Source organism: Alligator sinensis, unplaced genomic scaffold, assembly GCF_000455745.1.
Source record: "Alligator sinensis unplaced genomic scaffold, ASM45574v1 scaffold342_1, whole genome shotgun sequence".
NCBI lineage: Eukaryota > Metazoa > Chordata > Crocodylia > Alligatoridae > Alligator > Alligator sinensis.
The window spans coordinates 137,469-153,130 of record NW_005842126.1 but is presented as its reverse complement, the minus strand read 5'-3'; the positions used below and the strand labels follow the sequence as shown (position 1 = coordinate 153,130).

The 15,662-nt window shown below is 40.6% G+C and overlaps 1 protein-coding gene across 2 annotated transcripts in view; it reads left to right on the top strand.

Moving 5' to 3' along the window:
* Nucleotides 1–15,662, top strand: part of MYLK4 (myosin light chain kinase family member 4) — a 96,980-nt gene that overhangs the window by 59,532 nt on the left and 21,786 nt on the right. The gene's annotated exons all lie outside the window — the stretch shown is intronic.

Below are 15,662 nucleotides of genomic sequence, written 5' to 3'. Positions count from 1 at the left end.
TCAATTAAAACTGATGGCAAATATAATGATCGTTGGGTTCAGTGAAGATGGCCACTCTTGAATGGGAAAAACTGAATAACAAGTTTTATTGCAGAGCAGTAGGCAAGCATCTTTAGTCTCTAACTAACTACCACTCAACTAAGGGACCATCTTCTAATTCCCAGATGTTTTCGTCCATTGATTTAGGGATAATTTCTAAATTATGATTTCTGTCACTAAAATAAGGAGGCATGACAGTCCATAAGAAGTTCTGAGACACAAAAAATCAGGTAGAATAATTTCCAAAACTCTAGCAACAAAATTTCCATTGAAATGAACTGAGACATTCATCACAACCTTCACAAACCCATTTTTTACTATTCACTCCTGCTAGCTGAGGGTATGTGCACTGTGTGGATAAATGGACAACTGGAAGTCTCTGTAATTTTGCCTTTTCCTTTGTCATGGCATGCACACTTTTTTATATTCCCTCCAAATTAGAGAGAATTTCTGTGTACCCTGCCACTTGTTACTTTTTATATGGGTGTTTAGTATCATGGTAGAAACAAAGGGAGAAATACCAGAGTTAACCTTAAGTAATTTTCTAATGCAACAAAGCCCAGTGAAAAAATGCAGTATCAACAGACCAGCAAATACAAATGAATATTTTTAGCAGCCTATTAAATACTCTGAGCTTCCACAGTTGATTAACACAAGAAGATTTAGTACACGTGTTTCTTAGAATATGGAAAAATTTCCAGTGTTTCACAGCCTTCCAACCAATATTGTCACCTCTGTGGTGTGATGGCCTAGTGTGTTCAATATTTTGAACTGTGAGAGAAAACATATGGTAACTCATGTCTTGTTCAAGACCTGCAAAGGAAGTTCTTTTTACATTATGTTCAGATGAGCATATTTCTTTATTTATACAGCCAATTTAACCATTTTCAAAATTCATACTGTTAATCTCCAATAGCTTCTACACTGAGCAAATACATATTTATTTTTGTTTCACTAGAATACAGTATTATCAGGAGCTAGGGAAAAGATGGGAAGTTGAGAAAATGTCACTGAGTTTGTTGCCATTTTTTCTATCAAAAGCAAAGTTTTAATTAAATGTTCATTGACATTTCACAATGCAGAACATGTCAACCCACGTGGATAATATTAAATCAAAGATTCAAGAAATCCAAAGCCAACAATGACAGGAAGTAATAACCTGTTTGAATAGGCACTGATACAACAACAGCTGGAAAGTTGCATTCAATTCTAGGCATCTCATTACAAGAATGATTCTGAGAAATTCATGCAATGTAGATTGGAGCAAATATTGTTGGAGGGCAGGCACACTTTGGTTATAACGACTCCGAATGAATAGGATTAAAAAACAGTTACAGGTATATTTTGTTTGACTTAGGCTACAAGGCAGGTGACTACATATCCTGGGTTCTTAACCTTTTTTAGACTGAATACACCCCTCAGTAGAGTCAAGGGACCCCCACATAGACTTGAGACACCCCTTAGAAAAATGCCAGCTCTTAATTTTCACTTGTTTTTTTACTACAGAAAAATAGTAGAGTAGCTCTTCTGTTGCACAGAACTCCACAACAGGTCAGAATATTTTTAACACTATTGATTCCTATATGAAATCTATGTTTTTATTATGTGAATCATGTTTCCATACCTGACAGTGGTAAGATTGCATGGCACCCAGTGGCAGCCTTGAAAGGATCTCAAGACAGCCCAGGGTGTCATGGTACCCTAGCTGAGAATCACTGGGGGTGGATAGGCACCAGCATATAATGAAACTTGGCTTTTCTTGTGCAGAAAAGAAAATGCTGTAAATCTAGAATTGTGAAACACATTGCTGACATTTCAGGCGAGATACAACGTTCTCCAAGTCAAGCCATTTTACAGATGATGCAGACACCTCTGCTAGAATGTTGTAGCTAACAGGGACTCCTACAGATGTGCAGGTGCCCAGAGAATTTAATTTTTGTTTCTAGCAGATATAAATGGAGAAATTTTGGGGGCCTTAAACGTGACAGTTCTTTGCAGGAGGCTCCATGATGCTCTTTCTTCGTCGGTGGTTTTTTCCCCTCTGATGTCTCATGTGTTATTCTTTCTGTGAAATAGGAATCCCTAATATCCATTTAATGTTTTTCATCCAGTTTCCTGCTTTTAAATCATTTAAACTTCTAAATCATTGTGTGGACTATGCTATTAACCATAACACTTGTTAGCTGCCTCCTGATAATGTCTGTTATGTAAGAAAGAGATCTGAATCCAAGTTTTCAGGGTCAGGCCTGGACACAGTTCACATTTCAACCATGGTGACGAGCTGCTGTCACAAAGTGGCTAATGTATTATGAAATCTTTCTTCTTTTAACCTGCAGTAACCTGAAAGCAAAGTACAAGTACCTGAATTAGCTTTCAGCACATTTCAATAGTAAATGCATATTGATTCGTGATGACTACTTTAGGTTTCTCTGTAAAGCTCTTATAAACAGTATTGGTGGTAGGAAAGATCTGAGGCAACTGAGAGACACAGTGAAAGAGAAAACACTTTAAACACTTCAAGCAAAAAACAATCCCAGCAACCTGGAGTGCCTTAAACACCAAAGAAAGAATGTGGCTGAGTGCCCAGGGATGGCTGCTGCACACAGGGGCAGCAGCAACTTCTGTTTGCTGCTGCCACCCTAGTCACAATCACATGGCTGTGGTACAGGCTGTTTTTTTCACGCCCCTTCTCTGTTGTTTGCCCCCGCTGTAGTTATGCCATTGGCCTCAAGATGCTTTCAAGGGTATCCCAATATGCCACTTAATATTATCACTGTTAGGTGTGCAAACAGAATTCACAAACTAAACCCAGAGATTTCAAATAGATCTTCACAGTGTTAAAAGTATTCTGCTCTGTTGTGGGCTTTCTGAGTTCTTTGCAACAGAAGAATTGCTCTATTGTTTTTCTGTAGTCAAAAAATGAGTGAAAATTAAGAGTTGGCATTTTCTGAGGAGCACCTTGAATCTAAGGAGGGGTACCTTGAAACTAAAAATGGTTGAGAACGATTGATCTAGAGTCATAAGAAAATGGGGTTGGAAGGGACCTCCTGTGTTCCAGGCAGAATCATCCCTTTCTAAACAATACCAGATGTTGCCAATAAACTTTATTTCCTACAGTATATATTCAGATCATTGAAGATCCTAAGAGTGTCTTCATTTGTATTATATATGATAAAAACAGAAATAAATTGAATCTGTTATTATGAGGAAAAGGCCTGTGCTTGTTTAGACTTTGGTTTGGTTTTGTACACTGTGTCAGAGGTGGTAATTGTGCAGTGGAGAGGAAAGGTTGTGACTTCCTGCAGTGTCTGTATACCAAGACCTCTCTTTCTCTCCCGCTTAAGTATTAATTGCACAACACACCTCTCTCTTTTTTAATGATGTCTTTGGTAATAGGTTTCTCAACAAACTGCACATTTTAATCAGAAAAACTTATGTTAAAGGCAATCATTTCAAGTATCCAAGTGTAGCCACCCATTTTGGACCCTCACTATTTTCCCATTTAAGAGCAGAGTCATGTTTCTGAAAAGAAATAAAGCTGGTGTCAAAGTATCTTCACCCAGCAAGGCTTCTCAGATGTCTCATAGCCTTTTCACTGTCAAATTCCATTGGAGTGCAAACAAACCTATCCCCAGAGGCCAACGTCATGGAGCAGAGTGCATTTAGGATGCTCAGCAAATGTCTTTTACTATATTTGTTTCACTTTAAAACTGGTTTAAAAAAAAGGACAGGGGGGTTCTACTTTCTCAGAAATCTGGGTGTCCCTTTACTTTATCATAATCAAATACATTTGGATGGCTTTTAAATAGCTTGAGCTTGATTTGCTGAGCCTGGGTATGTGCTAGAGAAGACTGGACGTGAATATTTTAAAACAGATATTGTCTTTAAATTGTTGACCATCAGAGCAGTTCCTTCCTGACTAACCCAGCATGATGACTACCTCCAGCAGCCATAGTTCTGCTACCTCAGTAGTAAATTCTTTGGCCAAAATATTTGATCCTAATGCTTTGCAAAATCAGGAGCCTGCTAATGATATGGGAACCATGCAAAATCCCCATGCTGCAATCAGATATGTCAGCTTCTCTGAAAATATTAATACCTTGGATATGAAGTTTACCTTCCTTGGTCAGAAAGTAGACAAGTTGTTGGCTGTGCAGGACAATGTCCTTCAGAAGCTAAACAGTGTTTCCTGGGAAATCTGTTGCATTGAAGAAGACATTGGGATGTTAAAGGCAAAAACAACTGAACCTGGATATATCAGAGAAACAAAAGAAAAGCTAAACAGTTCTGAAATCCAGGGGCTCTACTTAGCAATGAGCAATACCCTTGCTGATATGAACAGGAGTGCACAGCAGCAAGCTAAAAGATTAGACGAAATGGAGCAAGTAATTCTGGGGTTACAGCAGCTGCTTGGGTTTTTGATCAAGAAATTGAAAACTTCTAGACTCAGTGTCTTAATTATCAAAGACCAGGCTTCTCCTAAGCTTTGCAAAGGTGTTGTTTCCTTAAAGAAAGATGAAGTTGGACACATTTTCAGGACACAAATTTTGCTGGACAAAAAATATTTCAGTTCACTCCAAAAAAACAATAAAAAGGTGAGTGTAGGTTTGCTTTTAATATTGCTGAGGAGAGTTATTATCTGGTACAGGTTTATTTTTTGGCATGCTCAGTGTTTTAAGTCATTAAAGTTAAGAGAGGCAAATCCAGATGCTTTAGTCTAGAACTTGTTTAGACCTAACTAAGCAATTTTTAATGACAACAATGTAGAAAATCAGTGTGAAATGCAGGATTTTTCCCCCTAATGTTCAGTTTGCAGTATAGTGATTTTTATTAGAAGACAAAATTAGGGGCCAATTCTCTTTCCATTGAACTCAATGATAACATTTACACTGATTTCAGTGGGAGCAAATTCAGACCCTAGGTTTTTCTTAGATGTTCTATGTATTTATAAACAACTGGGAAAGAGACAATACAATGTAGATGTTATATGACCTATTCCAAAGTTCACTGAAGTTCTCCCACTGATTTCAACAGGCTTGGAATCAGTCAGTATAAGTAATTTATTTCACAAAACAGCTTACTATATGTATTATCCTGCAATACTTCTGCTTCACCTAATATCAGGATAAAGGAAAGGTTGGTTTAAGCAAGACTTGGCCCTGTTAGATTCATTGTAAATAGAACTTCAGTTTCTATAAAATAAAATAAATATTTTCAACCCATTTCAATATCAATGGAATTTCACTGCGTTCTCTGTGAGCCTGATCCAAAAACCATTTAAATCTGTGGAAAAACTTCCACTGACTAGAACAGACTTCATCATCAGTCCTGTAAGCTTGTTGTATTGCACTTAGTTTGGTAAACCTTGCCTCTGCATGTTACAATGATACAGTTTTACAAATTACTTTCAACACATTATTTGTTATATTAGCTCAACTAAAATTGCTGTTTTTCACAGATCCTTTGCTGCTTGTTTTTTACATTTTGTTTAAAGTTGCAAACATTGTTTCATGCATTAGAGGAGATGTTCTTGAATATCTCAAGCTTCAAACGTTGTGTGAAAGTGTTAACAGGAATGGTGCTACTTGATTTAAAAGTACCTGGCATTTATTCAGAGGCAGATGCCTCTTAATCTGGTTATCCTTAAGCAGCCCCGCTTCTTAGTTAGGTAAGAAGTGCTGAAGCCAACACATGTAACTTAATAGAGTCTAATGGAATCTGAGCTGCAGAAAAGGAACATCTTGTAAAGTTCTTTCTTTCAGTAGATCAGGCCAGTCCTCTTATGAAAGTTATATAATTGTGCACGCTTCTTTCCAAGGCATCGATAATGGGATGGAAAATCAACCACTGTATAAAAGAATGAAAGAAAAAATTGATATCCTCCATGTTTCGAGGGTGTTGGTTGTAGCTGTGTTGGTCTAAGGATGTAGGTAGACGAGGTTCTTTGGGTGAATCTGATATCTTTTATTAGACCAACTAAGTAGTTGGAAAAACTGTTTTTTGCATGCTTTCAGGTACAAACATCCTTCTTCAGGCAGAGAGAGAGTCTGCAGTAGGTCACCATTCCCCCTTCCCCCAACACCCGCCACCAGCCACTCACCCATTGTCTCTCACCCCCTCTGATCCTCACTGCCACACATTTGTATTTTCACTGACCTGCATTCTAGGACAGCACAGAACAACTGCACCCTGAAGAAGGGTGTTTGTACCCAAAAGCTTGCAAAGAACAATTTTTTCCAACTACTTAGTTGGTGTAATGAGATATATCGCATTCACCCAAAGTACCTTGCCTGAAAAGGGGGTATTTTTATAGGATATTGTCAAATCTCAAGCTGTATTGAGCTCATAAAGAAATTCCAAAAAGTCTTTCTTTTCTTTACTGTCACCTCCTTTGTTGAGCTATACTCTAGTATGGAATGGAAAAATGGATGGAACAAGTATTACTTATTTGAAATATCCACCTTTTATTTTTAACTATATCTGTTGGTAAAACATTATTGTGAAAATCTCATGAAGTAAAGCCAGACATAAAAGTCTGATCTACTTACTATGTGGGTAGAAGTACAATTCTACTAGCATCAGTGGAATAACATATTCATAAGTGATTGTAAATAATAATTAAAACAAACCCATTATGTTTCTGAAGTCTGAATAAAACTAAGTCTGGGGTGGAGGAAGGAAGTGGTGGCAATGGAGGCAGAAAACCTGATGAGACAGAGTTTTTAGGTTTTTCTGGGTATGTCAACATTGCTCCCACAGTGCTCCCAGAAGGGCTGTTTTCACACTGAAGCTCCAAGAAGCCCCAACAATCAGTACCCCAGGGTGTCAGGTGCTGTAGAAACATATAGTAAAAGCAAAGTTTGCTGATTAATTCCTGGAAGCATGCCATGTATACTGGAGAGCAAGGAGGATGGCACAGAAATTAGCATATGAGAAGAGGGCAAATGGGCATACAAAGCTAGCATCCATAGTTTCATAGTTTCATAGTAGGTAGGGTCAGAAGGGACCTGAGCAGATCATCAAGTTCGACACCCTGCCATGGGCAGGAAAGAATGCTGGGGTCAAACAACCCCAGCATGGTGTCTATCTAGCCTCCTTTTGAAGACCCCCAGGGTAGGAGCCAGCACCGCTTCCCTTGGAAGTTGGTTCCAGATCCTAGCCGCCTTGACTGTGAAGTAGTTCTTATGGATGTCTAATCTAAACCTGCTCTCCAACAACTTGTGGCCGTTATTCCTTGTTATCCTGGGGGGCACTAGGGGAAACAAGGTCTCCCCCAAACCCTTCTGATCCCCCCTAGTGAATTTATAGAGGGGGGACCTGGTGACCATCTATAAACTCACTAGGCCCAGACATCCGTAAGAACTACTTCACAGTCAGGGTGGCTAGGATCTGGAACCAACTTCCAAGGGAAGTGGTGCTGACTCCTACCCTGGGGGTCTTTAAGAGGCGACTTGATGCCTACCTGGCTGGGGTCATTTGAGCCCAGTTTTCTTCCTGCCCAGGCAGGGGGTCGCACTTGAAGATCTACAAGGTCCCTTCCAACCCTACTTCTATGATTCTATGACTGTGAAATAGTGTCTCCTGATATCTAGACTGAATCTACTCTCCATCAGCGTATGGCTATTATTCCTTGTTACTCCCAGTAGTGCTCGGGGGCACAGGGACTCTCCCATTGCCTGCTGGTCTCCCTTGGCCAGTTTATAGATGGCCACCAGATCCCCTCTCAGCCTTCTCTTGTGGAGGCTGAACAGGTTCAGGTCCTGTAGCCTCTCCTCGTAGAGCCTGCCCTGCTGTCCCCTGATCATGCGAGTGGCCCTCCTCCAGACCCTCTCGATGTTGTCCACATCCCTCCTGAAGTGCGGCACTCAGAACTGGCCTGACCAATGTCACATAGAGGGGGAGGATCACCTCCTTGGACCTGCTCATGATGCATCTGTGGATGCATGACAAGGGGCGGTTAGCCTTCTTGACTGTGTCCCCACATTGGGGTCCATGTTCATTTTGGAGTCAATAATGACTCCAAGATCCTTTTCTGCCTCTGCACTGACAAGAGGGGAGTTCCCCAGCCTGTAGGTATGCTGCTGGTTCTTCCTCCCCAGGTGCAGTACCCTTCACTTGTCAGTATTGAATCCCATCTTATTCTCATCCGCCCACCCCTGTAACCTGTCCAGATCCAATTGCAGCTTGTCCCTCCCTTCTAGCGTGCCCACTTCTCCCTACATCTTAGTGTCATCTGCGAATTTGAACAGGGTGCTTTTCACCCCCTCGTCCAAGTTGCTGATGAAGATGTTGAACAGTATGGGCCCGAGGACAAAGCCCTGGCGGACCCCACTGCCCACATCCCTCCAGGTCGAAAATGACCCATCCACCACCACTCTCTGGGGTGGCCCTCCAGCCAATTGGCGACCCATCCATGGCAGAGTAAAGGGGGAATATCCAAATGACACAGAGATGAGTGCAAAGAGTTGGCAAACTCTTTTGGGAAGTGGAGAAAGAACATATCTACACCATTTCTGTAGGTCTTGTTGGCACAGACACTCTTAAGGATGTTCACTCCATACCCAATCCAGAAATGCAGTGGTAATGCTATTCCAAGGGCATCTCCCTCACCATGGCCAACATTAAGACTGTTGTCTCTGGTGTGTTTGAGAGTAGCCTTGTGATATGCACTTCAAATCAGCTTCACCTCTCCAATTCTTGGTTTGGTGCATGGGAACAGGTGTGTGATATGTATTTTGAAGACAGCCCTTCTGGGAGCACTGTGGGAGCAGTGCTGACAGACCCAAAAAACCCTAAAATCTCTGTCTCATCATGTTTTCTGCCTCCGTTGCCACCACTGCCTTCCTCCACCCCAGGTTTAGTTTTATTCAGACTCTAAGGGACACTAATTGGAACTGGTAGGCATTTTGCTCAAGTACATGCTGAATAAGCAGTTCCGGAACTGCCCTGATGATATTATTGCACTTTTAATATTTTGTTTGTTTTACTACATATCCCACATATGTTGGCTTGTCATTACCTCCTTGCATATGCATGTGATTTATTATAAAAGGATCATCATAAAATTATCATGCAAGTCAGTGAACAACAGCTGGATTTAGTAAACACATCCTAGTTTTAAGTAAAAACGGATTTAATTCAGTTCTGCATTGAGAATAATGGGACTTGGTAAAATATCCATCAGCTGAGACTGCTGAATCTGGCTGCCACTGCAGAGCTGGCAACTACTGATGCTTGGGCAGACACAATCTCTTCTTCGCCTGAGAGAGAAATGGAGTGCTTTCTACAAAACTACTAGAAATGACTTGAGCAGGCATTATATCAATGTTGTTTATGGCCTTCCCCTACCACCTGCTCAGTATGGGCTATCAAATTTAGGCTTAAAATGTTCCTGAAAAAGCAAAGAGAACATTTCCATAGGGAAGTAGGGGGCCAGGAAGGGAGGAAAGGGAGAGGAGAATAACAATGGCTTGCTTTCACTTATACCCAGTGTCCTGGATTATAAAGATGTAGCCATGAATCTCTGATACAGAAGCAGAAGGACGGTATATATCTTGAATGAAGTTGACCCATTAGTAGATGCTCTGTGCACAAATAAGAGTCCCCGCTGTTTTCCATACATTGGAGGTTAGGGAGAGCGGTCAAATACAGATATAATGTGCTAATAAAACTCAGGGTTTTTCTTACCTGCTTTCAGACTATACTCCTGCAGCTTCACAAAGTACCTTTGGTTAATCTCTAGTTATCCTCAACCAGGGTGTCACAGCATCCTGGGGGCAGAGCTGGCCGTGGGGAAAATGGCACCCTGGGCAAAATTGTATTTTGGCACCCCCTCCCTTTTTACCTCCCACCTTGCTGTGTGCGTCTGCTTTTTCCTGAGACCTAAAGAAGAATGCACTGCATTTGGAAGCATATCTAACTCTATCCCAACCAAACATAAAAGATATCACCCATAAGCATCCCTGCCTTCCATTGTTCTCAGATAAATTCTTGCCATCTGTTAATGAAGTAAATATATTCTCTATTCTAAGTAAAGGATACCAATGCACCCATAATCCTGGGTTGTAAGTAACTTTGAAATTACCTCAGAAAAGAACAACCCCCTTCTTCTTCATTATTGGCTTTGGTGTCCTCCTGGCACCACCCTTGATCTTTCACACATATGCCAATGATGAGGACCAAAGCCTGGCTGGACAGCAGCCCTGGTGGAGCCTGGGCTGATTCCAAACACATTCCATTCAGCGTGTGCTGCCTTCATGGTGAGGTACCACAGGAAGAAGCATGTCTATGAAGGTGAAATAAAGAAATCCCAGATTTATTTTTTTTTAACCCTGCCTGTTAAATGAAATGTGTTATTAGGAAGCCTGCGTTTTGGAATCCAATTAAAAGTGAGTCATCAAAGCTGTAGGGGATGATTTTGAAGTTTGTAACCATTTGGAAATCTCCCAGCAGCATGATTTCCCAAAAACAGCTCATGAAGTACAGTTCAAGGAGTCTGGACATACTTGCCATGCATATCACAGTATGGTCGGCTCCAATGAGTAAGCCAAGCTGAGAAATATTTTCTGTTGCTTAATTAATGTGGTTGCAAGATTTTGCCTAAGATTTGACAGGTGAAACTCAGAGCTAACTGTTCCATATCAAGAAAATGGCCATTGTTTGACATGATAGATCTCTTCTCCTCCATCTTCCGAGATGCAAACTGACAAAGTTGATGCCCACAAAAGAAAAGAAGCTATTTTGTATAAATGTGAAATTCTGGAGTAGTTTACAGATTGATCTCATCATGATGTAGGTGCAAATGAAGTATATGGGCCCACAGTGACAGTGATGGAGGTAATTTCAGACCAGGACCCCATGGTGCTAGCAGCTGTACAACAGAACAAAAAGATATTTCATCTGCCGAAGAGGTTGCAAACTCAGTATGTTAAGAGATGAAAAAAAATACAGATAAATACAGAGACGCAAGGGAGAACAGGGAGACCTACTGGTCAGGTTTTACCATACCAGGCCAACCTTTGTCATGGTTCCCAAGAAACATCTCATGTAGACATCTCAGCAAAGGAAAGTTTTAAGAAGGGCTTTGAAAGACAGCAATGAAATGGTTCTGCACATATTTCTGGGGAGCTGCTCTTAGGATGAGGGTCAGAATGGGAAGAAGTATGAAGACACTCATTTGAAAATGTGCACAGGAATGATGGAGCTGGGCAGCATGGGCTAGTCAGAGGCAAGAGTTGACTTCCTGATACTGAGAATTGATAGGTAGAATGGTATTTGATAAGAGTCTTGATGAAAACATGCTTGCATCTATATCTGGATAGTGAATTCTCTTGTATTTGCTAACTGATTTTACATATGGATTCCCTGCACATCCTAATGAGGAATCATATTTCTCATGGCATTTACTTTACATTTTTGTGTGTGATTGATTAAGAGTTACAACTTGGACTTAGTCATGGGCAACTGGTGTCTCCTGAATCAGGGGAGGCATGTGCCTACCCCAATGGCCAGTCAGCAACCGGGGGCGGGGGGGTCCTCCCACAGCTGATCATGCTGACCCAGAAGCACGAGTGGGGCACCCGGAAGTGCCAGCAGTGCTCCTGGAAGTGCCAACAGTGCTTTTCTTGGTACCCCCACTCCTTGGCCGGCACACACAGGGGGGCACTTACACCCCACTCCTTGGCCGGCACACACAGGGGGGCCCTCACCCTCCTGCCTGTCCTCCCCGCCTGTCACCTAAGCACAGAGCGCTGGTTGTTAGGGGGTGCACCAGTGCTCTCAGGGGGTGCACATGCACTCCTATGCACCCCCTATGCATAGCCACTGGACTTAGTATATACAAGAAGATTTTGTTTTAATGAACTCAGCCCCTCAAAGAACATGAAAGACACAAGTTCCCTACCCCGAAGTGCTTACTGCCTGTAGAGACAAGCAATAAATAATGACTTTGATACAATGACCACTATGAAACCTAGAAGCAGTGGAGCAGAGTTCCTCTGTGTGTGTATGTTTTGTGAGAAATAAATATCAGAATGTGTTTCAAAGGTCATTTAACACTACATTCTTCAAAGAAGTATATTTTGAAGCGGAATACAATGGTGAAGAGGACAGAGGATAGCTGAGGATTTACTTGAGTAAATCAGGCATGAAATGCATTTCTGATGCCAAAAGTTAGTATTTTAAGATTTCAGTCACATGCAAGTTGTTCTCCCATCTAGAAATACAGATACACAGAGAACATCTTACATGTTGGCTCAGTACACGACATAACTCTGGGTGCTAATTACCTGCTCAAGTGCTTCATATCACCATACAGATCAAGTAGCAAAATTATATCTATTAATGCAGGATGAACAGCTCTTATATAAAAGCTGGATATCTGATCCTAATAAGTCTATGGGAAATATCCTAGGCATCTATGAAACAGACACCAGATCAGTAAGCAATGCATTCTTTGCATATGCAAATTTCTATATATTGCTATCTGTTGAATGAGATTGAAGGGAAATCATGGAATACCTCATTTTGACATCAAAAGAGCTGCAACAGAGTAATAAAGGAGCTCTAAACTATAACTTCTGGGCTGCTTCATGAAGCCATTCATTATAAAATTGCCTGTGTGGGAAGAAAATCAAAGGGTTTTATTAGGTGAATAAAAAAAAGTGGAAGGCTTGCTAGAAAAACATTCCAAGGTTAGTCCTGGTGTAGTAAAAAGAAAGAATTTAACTAAATACAGCTCATTAAAAAGGAGTCAGATGTCCATTAAAAAACATTAATTTTTGACTGAATTTTCAATTGCTATTAAAAATATTATATTTATACCTATGGTTGCTCAATGCTTAATTACTAATATTTTTTTTCATAATGCTTCTAAAATATATCTATATAATTTCTGAAAATAGTCTTATCCATCAGCCTATACTAAAGGCTTTAATGACCCTTGAACATTATGCTTTATTCTGCCACCATTACATCTAGTACGCACTCCGTCTCTGTGTTATGTGTTAATGTCCAGAAAATATCTTTTAGAATACATGATAATTTCATTAATGCAGCCACCTTCTTGTTTTGCTAAGTTTGCAGGCATATAAAATGTAACCCTTAATGTTTACCTTTGGGACAATTTTGAAAGAAAAAGCAAACTATACTGGAAGTTCCATCTTTGTATGACTAAGAAGAATGTCCAAGAATATAAGCCTAATAGTGTTATATGCATGCCCTTGAAAAAAATTGTCTCTCATTTCCATTCTGGACAGCTTTAAACATTAGAATCTCATGACTAAGAAAAATTGTTTTATATGAGTTTGGAAGCTGCAAAAAGAAAGAATGCTACTTATCCAAAATCAAGACTAAAAAATCCCTGTGGATAGGTTTGGATGAAAAGAGTCTTCAAAAGCACCATAAAAAGGCTCAGGATGCAATATCGTATGGAGCAAATAGCACATGTATCTATGATGCATGCTTTTAAGGTCATATTGTCTAAGGAGACTTGGGGATACAAACGATGCCTCTTGTATTTTCTAACTCTTTTCTTCCTTCTCAGAATATTTTATTTCTCGTTGTTTCCCTTAGATTTAACTGTGCAATGAACTTAGCAGTTTTAGAGGTGCCCCAAGCTTTTTTTGAGGGCACACTATGCATAACCCTCTGGTCTCAAGAAATTTCACAGGAACCACACAAAATGTGTCCCCATAGGAGAAGCTCTGATAGAACACCGATAAAGTTCCCCTACGCTAAGATTTGACAAGTTAAACACAACATTCATGAGTTACCTGTGATTAGGAAAAACATCATCATATGAAACTTAAACTCGCATATTTATGATTATTTCTATGCTGATGGTGAGTATTTGTCAAACTACCTGTCTTACCAAACATACCTACACTTTACCCTAGTATACTCACAACCTGCTCCTTAGTTATCATGAACAACCTCTGTTTATTAAGTCTGAAGAATATAGGTAGAAGCTTCAACACATTTCATTTTATTTCTGCTGCAATAGGGTTTTTTTAATTTAAAATAATATGAACTTCTCCATCTGCTGCTAAAATATAGGAGTTCAGAAATGATGTTTGAATAAATAGTGTAGTAATTTATTTAACTCCCTGGCATCAAAGACACTTGGCATCATACAAAATTCCACTGGGCAGATTTTCAAAAGCTGGCTTCTGTTTTTCACACCTGCAAACTGCAAGAAACTTTTATGGGAAACACTGGATGCCTGCAAAAATGAAATTTGGCCCCATGTATCAAAGGTTTTGGAAACCACTTGCTTGGATATTTGCTCAGCTGACTATATTTGATTATAGGTAATGTCCTCAGCAACATGGCGAGGATGACATGCTTACAGGAATCTGAGTGCATTAGTAATTGTGGTAACTTAACAGAATGAATCAATCCAAAGTTTCACCCTCCTCCTTTAGCACTCTTCACCACAGAGCAGAAAACTAAGGCAAGCACTGAGTGACTCTTTGTGATATGGGTAGACATAAGGAGAGAGATTTATGGAGCATCTTAGTTTGTGCAAGTATCCAGTTTATATTATGAAGTAAATTAAGCTCGCTTCATATCATAGCTGGAATCCTATAAAGGCTAACATTGTTCACAATCTCTGTCAGTCTCAATTCTTTCCCTCAAAGCAGTTTCCCTGACTGCTGTGGATTAATATTTTTAAAATGGACTTGCTAAGTGAAGATGCAAACTATACATTTTATTTTCTAATTCAGTAGGTGCATCTACACATGCAAATAATCCAGGAACAGTTTACTCTCAAGTAAACTCTCCCAGGTATATGTCCACATGTACAGCACCGTGGGAGTAGATTTGCTGCTCCTGCTTCTTGTGGTCTCGCACTGGGCCCCTGCAGCAGCCGGGGGGGGCTCTAGGCTCCCCCTGGGTGCTAGCCCAGAGGCCAGGAGACAAAGAGGCTGGAATTGCAGAGCTGGCACTGGGAGATAAGGATCTCCCAGCCTGGGCCCCGTGATTGCCTCTACGTTGTTCCTTCCCGGGCTCCAGTGGTGAAGCCTGCCCCAGCAGCAGGCAGCTCCCAGGGACAAGCAGTGATCTCCTGACCCCTGCTGCCCAGCTGACTGGGAGCACATTTGCTGTGCAGTAAGTAATCTCGAGTAAATTTGCTACTTGCATTTGCAGGTAGAAAATTTAGTTGTGATTAGAGCCAGTCACTGCTCAGTAAGCGTCTGCATGTGTAGACGTGGACACTTACTGCACAGCAACTAGCTCTACTGCGCAGTAAAGCGTCTCATGTAGATACACCCAGGATTTTTCAAAATGCATTCCATGGAACCCGGAGGTTCCACGATAGGTTATCAAGGGTTTCACAAAGAGATATGGTGTAATAGTGGAGCAGACTGGGTGACCTGGCTCCATGTCAGCTCACACAGCCTGTGCAGCCAGGGTTGATATGAAAGAGTTCCATGACTTTTGGAAGTTTAAAAATGATTGTTCTAACTTGTTTCTTCCTTCTTTTAGCATGCTTTATTTCTGTTTATTTCCCTTAAAGTTAACTATTCAATGAACTTAGCAGTTTTAGAGAGTACATGTGGTTTCCACTTAGTACCTATTGTCCATATAGTTCTATTAAATTGTTGTACATATCCAGCAAA